Raw genomic sequence first — 14,984 nt, 5'->3', positions numbered from 1 at the left:
AAAGAAGTATTTCTGGAAATACTTGGATACATTGATTAAAATAGATTTAAAATCGTTTTTTTTTTTTTTTTTTACTACAATAGGATTAATAGCTATTCCATGAGGATGTCAAGAGTATGAAAGAAGAGAATGAACCTGAAGTGCTCCATACTGTACCTAGCACATAAAGAAGATTAAATAGATAGAAGCTGTTAATATTTCTGTTGTCTGAAATCCTCTGAAGGTTTAAGAGAGACATTAGAGATAATCTTATAATTTGCATCCCGCATTTAAAATTTAGAGAAAATTTAGGAATGTTACATTTCTAAAATTGTTATTTAATTAGAAGACCTTGATTAAATACTAAATGATGTGCAAAAAATATTGCATTTTCTTAGAGATTTTGTTTCCTTCAGGGGACCTTTGGTAAGTCTGGGGATATTTTTGATTGTCTTCATGGGGGGGTGGTGTTGCTACTAGCATATTGTTGGTAGAGGCCAGGGAGGCTGTTGAACAGACATAGGGCAGCCCCAACAACAAAGAATTATCTGGCCCAAAATACCAATAGTGCCAAAGTTGAGAAATCCCACTATACCCTTGCTTTGGAGCTCAGTGGATACTTGATGTCTGTAATACTGATACAAATGGCAAATACGTATTTTTTAAAACACATGCTAATGTCTCTTACTTTAGAGAAATTAAAATTAAAGCTTTTTAATTTTTATTTATTTATTTTTTAAAGATTTTATTTATTTATTCATGAGAGAGAGAGGAGAGAGAGAGAGAGAGGCAGAGAGGCAGAGACACAGACAGAGGGAGAAGCGGGCTCCACACAGGGAGCCTGATGTGAGACTTGATCCTGGTACTCCAGGATCACGGCCTGGGCTGAAGGCAGGCGCTAAACCACTGAGCCACCCAGGCGTCCCAAAGCTTTTTTTAAAAGGTGATATTTATGTAAGTAACCTCTACACCCAATGTGGGGCCCACACCCACGACCATGAGATCAAGAGTTGCATGTTCTTTTGACTGAGCCAGCTGGGTGCTCCTGGAAAAATTAAAATTTAATTGTTTTTGGAAAATAAAGTCTTTTTTTCTTAGTCTGAATATAGAATTTACATGTATTTATAGTTCTTTGAGTAGTTTCTTGGGGTATAAGAATACATTATTAATTCTTGCTATTAATTGGAATTATTTTAAAATTTATTTTGAATTTTTATAAATGTTTCATACATATTTATTTTAAAAGATCCTACAGGGCTTATTTATCAGGAATTGCATTTTGCTGCTAATAGAGACCTGACTTAAATAAAACTATTTAAGTTTATTTAAGTTGTATACATTTATATTCTATGTGAAAAATCTTGAATAGATAGTGTAGGAATGACATGATGGCTTTATCATCATAGTACCATCATTTGCTTTTTCTCCTCAGTCATCCTTGTCTTATCTCAAGTTTGCCTCATGACTCAGGGTAGTTGCTGGAGTTCCAGTCATCACATCTGAGTTATAAGTGGCAGGAACAGGGTGTCTCTGTTGTAAGCCAAACATATATTGCCCAAATCCTATTCATTGACTTTCCTTCCCATCTTCTAGCAATGGCCATCTGAAAAATATGTTAGGAATTTTTTTGTCTTATTTTTTTGTGCTATTTTTCCTGATGAACACATGTCTGTGATTCTGCTTGTAAGGAAGAAGAAAACGAGAATAAATATTAGAGAGGCAACAGTTCCCCCCCACCCCAACAGTTTATCATAAAAAGCAGAAGTCATACTGTCCCATTCTTAACCCACTAGTTCCCTGGAGGTAATCACTTACAACTCTTTCAGCTGTTATGATTTTTACCTCCATGTTTATAACTTTTCCCCTTGTTATAGATATGATCAGTTAGCTTAGTTGATGGAGGAGGTAAGGGAGTACCTTATGGTCTCACTGTTCAGTTTGTACACTTTGATTTTACCACCCCTCCTCCCCCTTTTCCTCTGTATTGCTTCCCTTCCTTCTGACCCTTTCCTCCCCTCCCTGCCCTGAGTCTCTTGAGTCTCTTACAGGTTCAGCCTCTCCAGAGAATCCAGAGATTCCATTGATCTAGTATGGGAAGGGATCTGGGGGAAACTTTCACCTCCACTTTTGGAGATACATGGTGTTTCAGATTCCTAGTTTTTCTGATGTTCTTCAGTACAAATTAACCTGTTCCCGAATTCCCTCCCTCCTTTCTAAATAATAGCAATCTAAATGTTGTCATCTCCCCCTTTCCATTGTCCTCCTCGTGGATTTAGGTCCTTTGAAACAAAAATATTTTTACTGGTATTTCAGTGTTGTTCTCAAGTAGGAGCAGAAATGTGTGTTCAATATGCCACATTTAACTAGAAGTCTCAAATTAATTTTTCAGCTCAATAAGAAAAATAGACATGAAAGATGATGAAAGGGAAAAGAACTGAAACTAATTCATAGTGATTTATTTACTTCTGGAAAAGAGTATCCTCCTTCCTGACGTACTCTATCGTGAATATTGAGAGCTAGAAATAATAACATCACACAGATTTACTTTATGTGTTCCTTTTGGCAAATAAATTTTTATTACTAAATTGCAAGTTAAAATGTTAGCTTTTAAAATATGGCTTTGAAAATTTGACACATTTGGGACATTTCCAGTGTTCATAAAAGGCGAATTTCATGGAAACATTTATGTATTATAGTTAGGAAAAACAAATTAAAATGAACCCTAGATCTTGATGGCCATATTTGGGGAGCTAAATGCTTTGTTAATGTTGTTTAATGCATTTTAAGTTGACTTTCATGAGTGAATGGTACTAATTGCTCCTTATGACATTATTTATGATAACAGATCCTTGAAAATAACCTTAATGACCAAAGTTAGGGGAGTTGTTACATATAGTAGAATCCTCTGTTCGTGTTTTAAAATAATACTTATTCATACGGAAAACTTCATGGTATAATTACTGAAAAGACACAAGAAGCAGGTAATTTAACTTGTGTAAATAAAAAGCCTGAAAAGAAATATACCAAAAATTTGATAGCAAATAACTTATTAGTGATAAGTTTATAGCTGAATTTGATTATTTTCTTTATTCTTATTAATTTTTTATATTTTCTTGATTAAACCAACTACCTTTATAATCAGGAAAAATAAAGTATAAGAAACACATTTTATTTTTTATTCTTCTACCATCCTACTTATTTTCTGTAAATAAATGGAGTAAATGTTGGATTACTTGAGTATGATGAAATTTTAACTACTTGTTTCCTGAAAATATGTGAATTTTTAAAAAATGAATTGGTTGAGTAAACTTTTAAAGGTCATTTTAGGTTAACCAATGAGACCCTAAATTTACATAACTTCTTTATATACAATCTTGCATTTAAAAATGTGCCCATATTGCTTTCCAATAACCACCCTTCATACTAGCTTAAAAAAATCAATCTTAATTTTAATTTTGTAGATAAAGTGGTAGAGAAAATATTTTTAAATGAAGTTCATTGCTTTTAAGTATTTTAATGATACCATCATTTTGCAGTTCTGCTAAACAGAAGTGAGGCACCAGTTGTACTATTATTGTTGGCACTGAATCTTGATTTTTCTGCCAAAAAGTGCTAAACTATACCTTAGCAATTACAAACAAAAGAAGAAAAGAGAACTTTAAATTTGAGAAAGCTATGGTAAAATCAGTGTCTAATAAGTTATTTGAAAACATAAATACGATCAGTAAAATATGGTTAATTAGTATACCATTTTATTTTATTTTTAAAAATATTTTATTTATTTATTCATGAGTGACACAGAGAGAGAGAGAGAAGCAGAAGGAGAAGCAGGCTCCGTGCAAGGAGCCCGATGCGGGTCTTGATCCCAGGACTTGGCAGGATCATGCCCTGGGCCAAAGGCAAGCGCTAAACAGCTGAGCCACCAGGGATCCCCCAGTATACCATTTTAAATGCATATTAATATATAATGGTAAGGATGGTGGGCCATTTAAAATCTAAGGTAATTTATTTAAATGTTCTAGTTATAAATCATTTATAGTAGTACCTAGTCTAAATTAAAGTAGAAAGTATTTTTAAGTTACAATAAGTTACAATCTAACACTAGATAGGTAATCTTTAGTTTTCATATAGTATATATCATGTTGATTTCTTAGCTCCCTATATCTCTTGACAGGTCAGCTCATTATTTCAGCAGTATGGGTCTGTTTCTTAGTATAAGACCCAATCAATGTTTCCTGGTTAAAGCCATGGTGGAATACTGGTGGCAAACTAAACATGTGAGGAAGTCTGTCTGTAGAATTCATTACTTAAGATCCTAAAGTCCAGTACACTGACACTCTGTACCAAGCACTTGGTATACTCAACCCTTCAAGGCAGAAGTGAATATGAAAGTAGCTAAAAGATTTTCCATCTAGGCTGTAGGAAAAAGAGTCATTGGTATTATAGTTGAAGTTTGTCAGTTATATAAGGCATTGGGTACACAGTGGTAAGGAAATAGGCTTACCATTATATAATAAAAACAAAAACAACAAAACAAAAATAAAAACTTTTTGCATACAGTTATAATTTTCTTAAGTTCTATGAAGAAAAGATATACAATATATAAAATAGAGGCTAATAAGAGGCCTATTTTTGGATTCTTGGGCAAGTTGAAGTCTGCTGAGATTTTTTTGGTTTAGTTTGAACATGCTGAATTTAAGATGCCTTTCCTTAGCCAAGGAGTGATCTTAAAGATAGCTGGATTTACAGACTCCAGAATGCAGAAGTGAGGTCTGGTCAGCCTAGCTGTGTAGTTGGATGATATTTGAAGTCATGTCTTTGGATAAGCTAGCATAGGGAGATAATATGGAATGGGAAAAGAAGAAGACTTAGAAGTGAACCTTTAGCAAATCCACAGTTAAATTTCCTGGTAGAAAAGATTGAGTCTTCAAGTGAAATCTGAGAAGGATCAGTTAAATTAAAGAGGTTGGAGAATTCCAAGTGACTGTAGTGTCACAGAAATCAAGGGATCGAATGAATGAATGGTACTTGACATTGAAAGCTATTGAGATCCAGCCATTGAATTAGCATGAAGTCTTTGGTGACTTTAAGCAGACCTGTTTTGATGTAGTGATGAGAACGGGAGTCAGACTGGAGTATGAGGAGTGAGAGGCAAAGAAAGAGAGACCAGACCGTAAGTAAAGATAACATAAAGGAGAAGGAAAGGCATGAGCAGAAGTTGGAGAACTTGTGGATTAAAGGTGAGGATTTAAAAAAATAAAGTGCCTAGAATTTGGCATGTTGAAAATCTGATGAAAGTGATTTATTTGAATGGATGAGGTAAATCTACAAAAGAAAGAAGGGATAATCTATAAAATAAGATTCCAAAACGGAAAGGAAGGTTACGATTCAAAGCACAAATGGGATTGCTTTATATAGGAGCCTTGGGGTAGCAGGAAAGTTCATCTGTTGAGAATACATGATGCTGATTGGAGATTTAAGGTAAATGGAGATCTAAAATAGTAGCTTCTTAGAGAGGTATGTTGAATTGACCTACAGAACCATTTGAATTTGTTGATTATGAATGTAGAGCGACCATTAGTCTGTACTTTTTGTTCAGCGGTGCTTATCTGCATAGGTGAAGGCATGGAGAACATGATTATATTCATTGGGGGTTGAGTGATATATTGTAATTGATCAGTTAATTTTGAGAAAAAAAGAGTATAAGCTCATTTTCTGGCTCCATTTGTGGTAAAACATGGTACAGAGAAGTGAAAGGAGGAAAGAAAAAAGGTAGAAAAGTGGTTATGTCAGTACAGTAGCCCCCTTTATCCAATTTCATTTTTTGCGATTTCAGTTACCTGAGGTCAACTGTAGTCCAGAAGCAGATGATCCTCCTTTTGACGTATTGTCAAAAGGTCAGTAGTAGCTTAACACTGTCATATTGCTTATGTCATTCTCCTCACTTCATTTAATGACATAAGCATTTTATCAACTCACATCATCAATAGAAGAAGGGTGAACAGTACAATAAGATATTTTTGAGAGACAGACCACATTGTCATACTTTTGTTACAGGAAATTGTTATAATTGTTCAATGTCATAGTTATTATTATTTATTTATTTATTTTATTTATTTGTTTATTCATGAGAGACGCAAAGAGAGAGAGGCACAGACACAGGCAGAGGGAGAAGCAGGCTCCTCGCAGGGAGCCTGATGTGGGACTCGATCTGAGGCTCCGGGATCACGCCCTGAGCCAAAGGCAGACGCCCAACCACTGAGCCACCCAAGTGTCCCTAGTTATTATTTTTAATCTTTTTGTGCCTAATTTATAAATCAAACTTCATTATAGAGATGTATAGGAAGAAACATAGTATATATAGAAGCTGAGGTACTATCTGTGGTTTCAGGTATCCACTGGGAGTCTTGGAATGTATTCCCTGAAGATACTAAAGGGGGAGTACTACAGATATTAATAAGTACACAACATTGCTCTATATACAATGAAAATATATGTATATATAAAAGTGGGTATATATAATGTCCCAATAAAATGTATACCCAGTTTATTAATATATATTTCTATAACTGGAGTTTACTAAAATTAACCATTGTCAGTTTTAAAGTTTCAATATTCTAAATACTCACTAATCGCTGTTGTCACTGATGAGATGTGTGTGTTACATTTTTCATGTCTGAAAGATTTTATTTAAATATTCTATATATGTATGTATAAGTCATATTTTGAATGCTTTCCAGCTATCAGGTGCTGGATAAGTCCTTTTACGTTTTTTATCACTTAATTCGTTATGTGCTGTTGTTCCCATTTCATAGATCAGGAAACTAATAAGACCAAGAGAGTAAATGGCTTGACTAAGGCACTGTAGCTAGTTTGTGATTGTTAGATTGGAATCTGGCCAGCCTGACTATGAGGAACCTGTGTGTGTACTTAGCCATTTTAATATACACATACATTATACTTTACCTAGGAATATGCACATTTGGTATCTATGGTAGCATCTGTGTATACATATTTGATAAAGCAGTTGTGGACTGGGTAGAAATACTGATTTAAAAAGACTGAACGCAGCAGAAAATAAAGATGTTTATGAATGTAAAAGAGAGAGAAAAATCAAACTTAAGCTATCGGAAATTCCCTTTAAGGAGTGTTTTAACCCTTTAATTTTTTCTTTTCTCCTAACCCACCTAAGTGGGCTATACTTGTCTCAGAAGCAGTGGCTTTCTATAGTGTTTATTTTTAAAATGCAAGAGTTGTGATGATCACAAACCAGTTGAAGTTATCTTATGTGGAATATGTCTTAGATATTTATCCTAAATGATTAAATTTTAATGTTTCTTTCCATATTACTTAGATACAACCTTGCATAGTATGTGGAATTCTTACTAATCCAGGGTACAGTGGATATGCATTTTTCTACTTAATTATTTATCCTTTTATCATGCTTTGAAAACTCTTGCCTAAAGATCTCTCAGGTAGAAGTCTAAGTCTAAAATTTATATTCCATGTTCACAAGGGCATAATGAAATGGATATCTCATTTTCAGCTGGTAGGGGTAAAAATCACAGCCTTTCTGGACCACTGTTTATCAAAATATATTACAAACATTAAAAGTAATTTTTACCTTTGGCTTAGTGATTTTCCCTAAGCATTAATTTTTGAGGAAATATAAATTTGGACATTAAGCTGATTATCATAGCATTAATTGTAATTAATGAAAGGAATACATTTAAAATGGAGAAGCAACCAGAACATCTAAAATAGTTGAAGACTTTCAACCCTTATAAACTATTAGCACTAAAAAATGATGTGTTCAATGACTATGTAATGACCTAGGAAAACATAATAATAAAAAAATTTAGGTGGAAAATTTGTAGCAGGATTACACAGTTTGAATGTAGGCTAGTGCAGTCTCATTGTGCTCACATGCAGATTTTAGAGAAGGAAAGTGTGTTGAAGATAAATCAAATGAGCTATTTCATTAGAAATAGGATTTTTTGATGATAGTATAGAGGAGCCATTCATATACTTCAAGAAGTCTGTGAACTCTGAACTTATTTGCAAAAAGGTGTATTTGCCATTTCCTTGTTGAGTAAGTCTGAGGGTTTCTTTCTTTCCTTCTTTCTTTCTTTTTTTTTTTTTTTTTTTTTTGTCTTTTGTCTTTTGTCTTTTGTTTTTGTCAGATTTTAAGAATTTCAAAATTTGGGACACCTGGGTGGCTCAGCCTTGGGCTGAGGGCGTGATCCTGGAGTCTGAGATCCGAGTCCCACATCAGGCTCCCTGCATGGAGCCTGCTTCTCTCTCTGCCTGTGTCTCTGCCTCTCTCTATCTCTTTTGTTTTGTTTTTTTATTTTTATTTATTTTTATTTTTATTTTTTAAATTTATTTATGATAGTCACAGACAGAGAGAGAGAGAGAGAGAGAGAGAGAGGCAGAGACACAGGCAGAGGGAGAAGCAGGCTCCATGCACCGGGAGCCCGAAGTGGGATTCGATCCCGGGTCTCCAGGATCGCGCCCTGGGCCAAAGGCAGGTGCCAAACCGCTGCGCCACCCAGGGATCCCTCTCTATCTCTTTTGAATAAATAAATAAGATCCTTAAAAAAAAAAAAAGTTTCAAAGCTTGCTAAAAAAGAAACACAACCCAACAATAATCCAAACAAACCAAAAGGTTAGGAACCTTTGCTGTAAGCCATTATGAGATAAGCAGTGTTGCCTGTTTTTATAAATACAACTTTACTGGAGTATGCACATTCATTTTAGCATTTTCTATGGCTGCTTTCATGATACAACTGCGGAGTTGAGTAGTTGGGATAGAGGATATATGGTCCATAAGCTGTTTTTTGGCCCTTTAAGAAAAAGTATGTCAGCCCCTGTCCTAGATCTCATTTATTCTTTGCAACAACCCTGTGAGATAAGTACTATTTTTATCTTCATTTTCTGAATAGTGCAGCTAAGACTCAGAGAGGTGAGGCAACTAACTCCAAGTCACACAGCTTGAAAAGGGAAATATACCAAGATGTTAACAGTGGTTATATGTGGGAAGTACAATGATGGATGATTTTGTTTTCATATAGTATTCAAGTTTACTACAATGAGCATACATAACATGATCAAGAGGAAAGAAAGTTTTAAAAAATATAGGTAGAACTAAGTTATGAGAATCTTAAAATTCATCCATCCTTTTATTATTTTGATTTCCTATGTGTTATCCTGTGTTTATACTTATAGTAGATGTGCAATTTTTGCTTCCCTTCTTGGCATTGAATCTTACTATGTAGCTCCTTCTTAATGCTAAATTGATTTTTATGGAAAAAAGAGAAATTGTTGTTTTTATGGTTTCTTAATTTTCTATTAACTGAAATCATTTGTTCTTGAACTCCTGAGATTATCTGTTCTCTTATTTTTTGAAGTTACTTCAAGTTTTAAGTGCTATAACTTAATAGACACTCATAAAATGCTGCATAAGTATCTGTCCAACAGTATATAACTTACTTTTTCTTAACATCAGTCAGTTGAATTAGCCTTAATTATTTTAGACATAGATCTAGATACATAAAGTACCATAAAAGTGTTGCAGAAAGTACTCCTAAAAGAAAAAAATTGTCTGAACTATGTGAAAACTTCATTTTAATGATTATAGGGGATTTAAGAAGGAAAAAGTCACAACCCCTGCCTTCACAGAACTGAATCATCTTAAGGAAGAAAAGACATATCTCACTACTGCATGCACTCTTAGGACTTTGATGCAAACCAGTTATCTTTTCCTTGGATTATTTTATTTCCCTGCTTCCAATTTTTCTGTTTATTCTCCATACAGCCAAAGTGATCCTTTGAAAGACGTAAGAGTGAGATCTCTTCTAAACCTTCCATGCTTTTCTTTCTCAGAATCAAAACCAAAATTCTTACAGCGGGCCATCGTGCTTCATGATCGGGCTCTTATCTAGTTCTTTGACTAGTTTCATAATATTCTTTGTCTCTACTAGTTACTTTCAGCTGTACTACCATTTTTGCCCTTCCTTCAACTTGAATAAGTATGCCCCTGCCCTTGGCCTTTGTACTTGGCCTTTATTTTGTTTGCCAGAAGCACTTTTCATTTGGATATCTATATGGTTTGCTCTAGGACCCTGCTCAAATACCCTTTTTATAAGAGAGATGGAGGTCTTCCTTGAACACCCCATAGAAAGTATAAAGTAGTATCACATCTCTAGCATTGTCTTTTCCGTTTACCTTGTGTTTTGTTTTCCAAGGTATTTAACACTTAACATATTTGTATACCAATTTTCCTTTCACTAAAAATGAAAGTGTTAGGGTGCTTGATACACATTAAGCACTTAATAAGTTTAGAATAAACGAATGAGTAAATATAAATAAACCTAAAACAGGGAAACGGCTAGTGCCACTAACACAATGTATGTTAAGTCCTCTACAAATTCACATGGAGACTACTTCTAATAGTCATAATTTAGGAAAGTTTTAGTGGACAAGGTAACATTTGAATTGAGTCTTAAAAAATTGTTAGTATTAAAATGTAGACATGAAAAAGGAAGTGGTATGAGCAGGAGGAAATTATAAGTAGAACAGATAATTTGTGAAAAAGGTAGATGACATGATGTATTTATGTATGGGGGTAGTTAATTGTGTAGAGCTGTGGTTCTTAAAGGTGTGATTCCCCAGACCTGCAGTAGGAATGTGAACACTATTAGCAATGTAAATTTCTCGGCCCCACCCCAGATTTACAGTCTTGAAACTTGGGCTGAGGCCTAGCAGTCTGTGTTTTTCACAAGCCTCCAGGTGTTCTGAGAACCACTGGACTAGAACATATATATTCAGAAAACTATTGGTACATATTAGGATTTGAAAAAATGGATTGGTCTAGATCTTGGCTTAGGAATATGAATTTTAGGTTAAAAGCACAACAGTACCATTATTAATCTTAAAATATTGTTTTAAAATAGACTTGAAGAAGTGCCTCTGGCTAGAGGTAGGGATTTTTCAGGAACTATAGCTTGGGTTGTCTTCCTCTGAGTCAGCTATTGTTGCTGGGAGTAGCTGAGTAGCTTCCTGGGAGTAGATTTTTCACATCTTTAAAAGAATTTTTTCATTCCCAATTTCTTTTGTGTCTTAACTTTTTAAAGAATCCAGAAGTCAGTAGGGCAAAAATTTATTACTCTACACAGTCCAATACCCATTAAATTTAGAACAGTAGTTTCTTCAACTTAGTACATAGTCCAGTTGACTCATATTACTTTTGCCAGTAGAGTTTAGTGATATCACAGGGAAGATAGGTGCACAGAAAGCAGGGTTTTAAATCAGTTTTGGTTTCAACCTCACTAGGGTGTCAGTCACTTGCACCAACTGCCAGAGTCTAGAACTTGTACCTAAGTCAAGTGGTTGATTGTCTCACTGTGTGTCTACAATACTTTGGGGGGCAGTGGGAACTCTTAATCTGAACATTTCTAGTTCCTTGAAAGTGTATCTGAATTTCTGCCTTGCAAAGTTTGCAAATTTCTGTGGAAAGTGGCCCTGGGCACTAGTGTGTTTGATGTTTCCTCCTCAGATTTTTTTCATATTAAAAACTTTTAGTTTCCGTTTCATCTGTGTAGTCCTGGTATTCCTGTGCTGCAGTAAGTTTGTAATCTGTTTAGTGTCACAGCTTCTAAACTATCTCTTTTAAATAGCATATCACTTACTCAGTGTGTACAGTTCAAGGCAGATCTCCCCAAGACTCCAGCCCTGCAATCTGCAAAGCCCCAGTGTTCGTTCTATCCTTGTCTGTAGATTTCTTCGTCCCCAGCGTTCTGCCAAGACATTTTTTAGTCCTCTGCTACCTTAACTGTTGCCATCTTCCTTGGCTGTTGCTGTCTTCCTGAAATTCCTCCGCCTGTTGAGCTAAAACCATAAAAGCACTCCTGTTATGCTCCATAGTGCTGTTTTGTGGAAAATAACCATAAACAGGTACCAGAGATGAAGCTGCTTTTGATGTTTCTGGTGTCTATGCTTGCAGGAGCCCAGAGAAGACAGTATCTCTTTTGCCACTTGCTCCTCTGGACCTTCTCTTTACTCTGCTTTTAACTGTTCTGGGTCTTGCATCATTTGTTCTACTTCATTGGGAGTGTAAACATTCCTTTTTGTCACATTCCATTTGGTAGTATTAGGTTATGCTATTTCAGATAAACATAGCTGGTTTTTGTTTTTGTTTATATTTTAGCCTGTTCTTAAGTTGGCTTCTCTTGTCTTTTTCCTTTCTCTTTGCCTTTGGGCCCAAGTTTGAATTACCTGTTGTAATTGTAGAACATTCAAACCCATATAATGTCATAGATAAAAGTCAAGGAATTCTGACTTCATTAAAAAGCATTCATCATCATACAGATTTTGCCCACTGTCATCTCCCTGACTTAAAGAAAATTTTATCAGCTCAATCTCAGACCTAGGACTGACCTCTTATGTTTTTCTTCAGTGTTGCTTTTCCTTTTCACTCTCTGATGTCTAACTTTGAGTTCCTCGGGCACTTTCCTTTTTGATGCCATGCCATACCATACAACCCTCCATAATAACTAGTAATTTGAAATGTCCGTGAAATGCTGCTGGTATTTTAAGGTAATCTCCTGGCCTTTTTTTTTTTTTTTAAATCTTCATATCTGACAGATTTTATGTTACCTTATATAATGGTCTTCAAGGTGTGGTTTTTCACTTGCTCTTATTATGGACTTTCTATTTCTTTAAAAGAACATCTTGCCATAGTTCCAGTCTGGTTCACTCAGATTTTCATCCAAAGTTACCTTCTCTTTTTCTTTTGCATACTGTTGGAACTAGTCCCCCTTCCTTTCTAATGGGGAGCAACTATAAAATAGCCTTTTCCCCTAACTCAACCTTTAAGAGCACATAGTTCTGGCATATATGTTATTTCTTTTTTCCTATGTATCTAGTCTTGATTCTTGTTTGTTTTTGGTTACAATTTATTCATTTGAGAGAGAAAGAGAAAGAGTAGGGGTAGAGGGAAGGGCAGAGGGAGAAGGACAGGGAGAGATTCTTAAGCAGACTCCCTGTTGAGCACAGAGCCTGACTCAGGGTTGATCTCACCACCCTGAACCAAAATCAGGAGTCAGACTCTTAACCAACTGAGCCACCCAGGCACCCCATTTAGCCTTAATTCTAAGGGTGAATGTATTCTTAAGGTCGTACTTCTTTTACATCTTTATCAATATGATCTCCTTTTATTTTTTAACTCTCCCACTGTCATTTAATTATAAGTGTGTCATTTTTAAACAGACTTAGTTATTGAGACTGAGCAAACCTGGTACTTAAAGTTAGTGTTTGATACATGGACCTTTTAAGTTTCTCTTTTGACCTTTGAATTTGTAATAATTCCACCGAAGTTTCCCTGTGTAATAAGGAATCTGACTCTTCATCTGTTCACTTGATAAAATTTACTAGCCATCTTTGTTGAACTCAGATAAGATCTTCACATCTACAGTCTTGATTAGAGTAATGTACTTAATTCCAGAAGCTACTTGAGACCATATTGTGACGGTGAGTTTACAAGCCTTTGGACAAATTACATGAATCTAAGTTGCTCTTTGAGAACAAAACTAAGAGGTAGAGAGATAGTGTTCGTCCAACAGATCTAGAACTACTTATTCATTTATTTTTCATTTTTTATCAAATTTAGAAATTTTATTTTTTTAATAAACATACAGTGTTAGTTTCACATGTACAATATAGGTGATTCGATAAGTTCATAACCTCACCTGGTGCTCATGATGACAAGTGCATGGCTTAATCCCCATCATCTGTTTAACCCATTCTTCCAATCCCCTCCCTTTTGGTACCTATCAGTTTGTTTTTATAATTAAGAGTCTGCTTCTTGATTTGTCCTCTTTTTTTTTTCCCTTTGTGCATTTGTTTTGTTTCTTAAATTCCACGTATGAGTGAAATCATATGGTATTTATCTTTCTCTGACTGACTTATGTTGCTTAGCATTATATTCTCTAGCTCCATCCATGTCATTGCAAATAGTAAGATTTCATTCATTTTTTATGGCTCAGTAATATTCCACAGGAATAACAATTTAAAGGCTAGACGTCTAATTCACATACCAGTATTCTAAGATGCATATGGAATTTAACCAACTTTTCTGTTTACTCCTCTGGCTTGTAGTTATTGTTGAGAAACCAGAAAGAACAAAACATTTTCCACCTATTAATGTCTAAAACCTCTATATGACTAAAGGATTAAAAAAAAAGCAATAATAAAATCAGTGCCTCAGCCATACCTACAATACCCTCTCTGGCTAGGCCATGCTGAATTGAAGTCAGATGCAGAGCGCTCTGCATAGCCTAAGCCAGTTAAGTCATTTTTATGTGCACAAAAACGTGTATACCACTGGCTGCTGGCATGCACAGAGGTTTCTTCATCTTACATTCTGATTTGATGTTTAAACACATTCGCTTGTGCATATATTTTGGGGTCCACTTTTTTATTTGCCAATTTTATTGTTTATGAGAGAAGCATTTAATATATTCTTTTTAATGAGTTTGGAATTGAATGAATAATTGATAGGGATCAAAATTTGTCTAGAACATTTAAAATGAGCCTATTTTTTCTTTGGGTCAACTTAAGAGAAAAGTTGGGTTTTTATGTAAGTATGTATGTATGTATTTATTTAGAAAGTTGGATCTTTAAGCAGATACTCATGCAACCACATGGAGGACCCTGGTTTGTCTTGTGCCATAGGGATGCAGGAAACTCAGGAAGATGAGAGCCTTCTGTGAATGATATTATAATGGATATTTTTGTTTTAGTTTGTAGCTTTGACTAGATAATCATGAAGATTCCTTTTAATAGTAGGAAACATCAAGGGGTCCTTGGGTAGCTCAGGTAGTTGAGCATCTGACTCTTGATTTTGGCTGAGGTCTTGATCTCATGGTCCTGACATTGGGCCCCTCACTGGGCTCAGTGGTCAGTACAGAGTCTGTTTAAGATTCTCTCTCTCCCTTTCCCTCTGC

The 14,984-nt window shown here is 35.1% G+C and overlaps 1 protein-coding gene and 1 long non-coding RNA gene across 3 annotated transcripts in view; one reads left to right on the top strand and one right to left on the bottom strand.

Moving 5' to 3' along the window:
- ZNF654 (zinc finger protein 654) overlaps window positions 1-14,984 on the top strand; it is a 92,965-nt gene that overhangs the window by 4,269 nt on the left and 73,712 nt on the right. The window lies entirely within an intron of this gene.
- LOC112661895 (uncharacterized) overlaps window positions 11,620-14,984 on the bottom strand; it is a 40,792-nt gene continuing 37,427 nt past the window's right edge. Inside the window, exon 4 of the long non-coding RNA XR_003138075.3 lies at window positions 11,620-11,868. This is a non-coding gene — a long non-coding RNA (uncharacterized LOC112661895). The remainder of the gene's footprint in view (window positions 11,869-14,984) is intronic.

The sequence above is a fragment of the Canis lupus genome, chromosome 31 (assembly GCF_003254725.2).
Source record: "Canis lupus dingo isolate Sandy chromosome 31, ASM325472v2, whole genome shotgun sequence".
In the NCBI taxonomy this organism is placed as follows: domain Eukaryota; kingdom Metazoa; phylum Chordata; class Mammalia; order Carnivora; family Canidae; genus Canis; species Canis lupus.
Note: the sequence above shows the minus strand (reverse complement) of the source record. Positions and strands in the feature narration are given on the sequence as shown.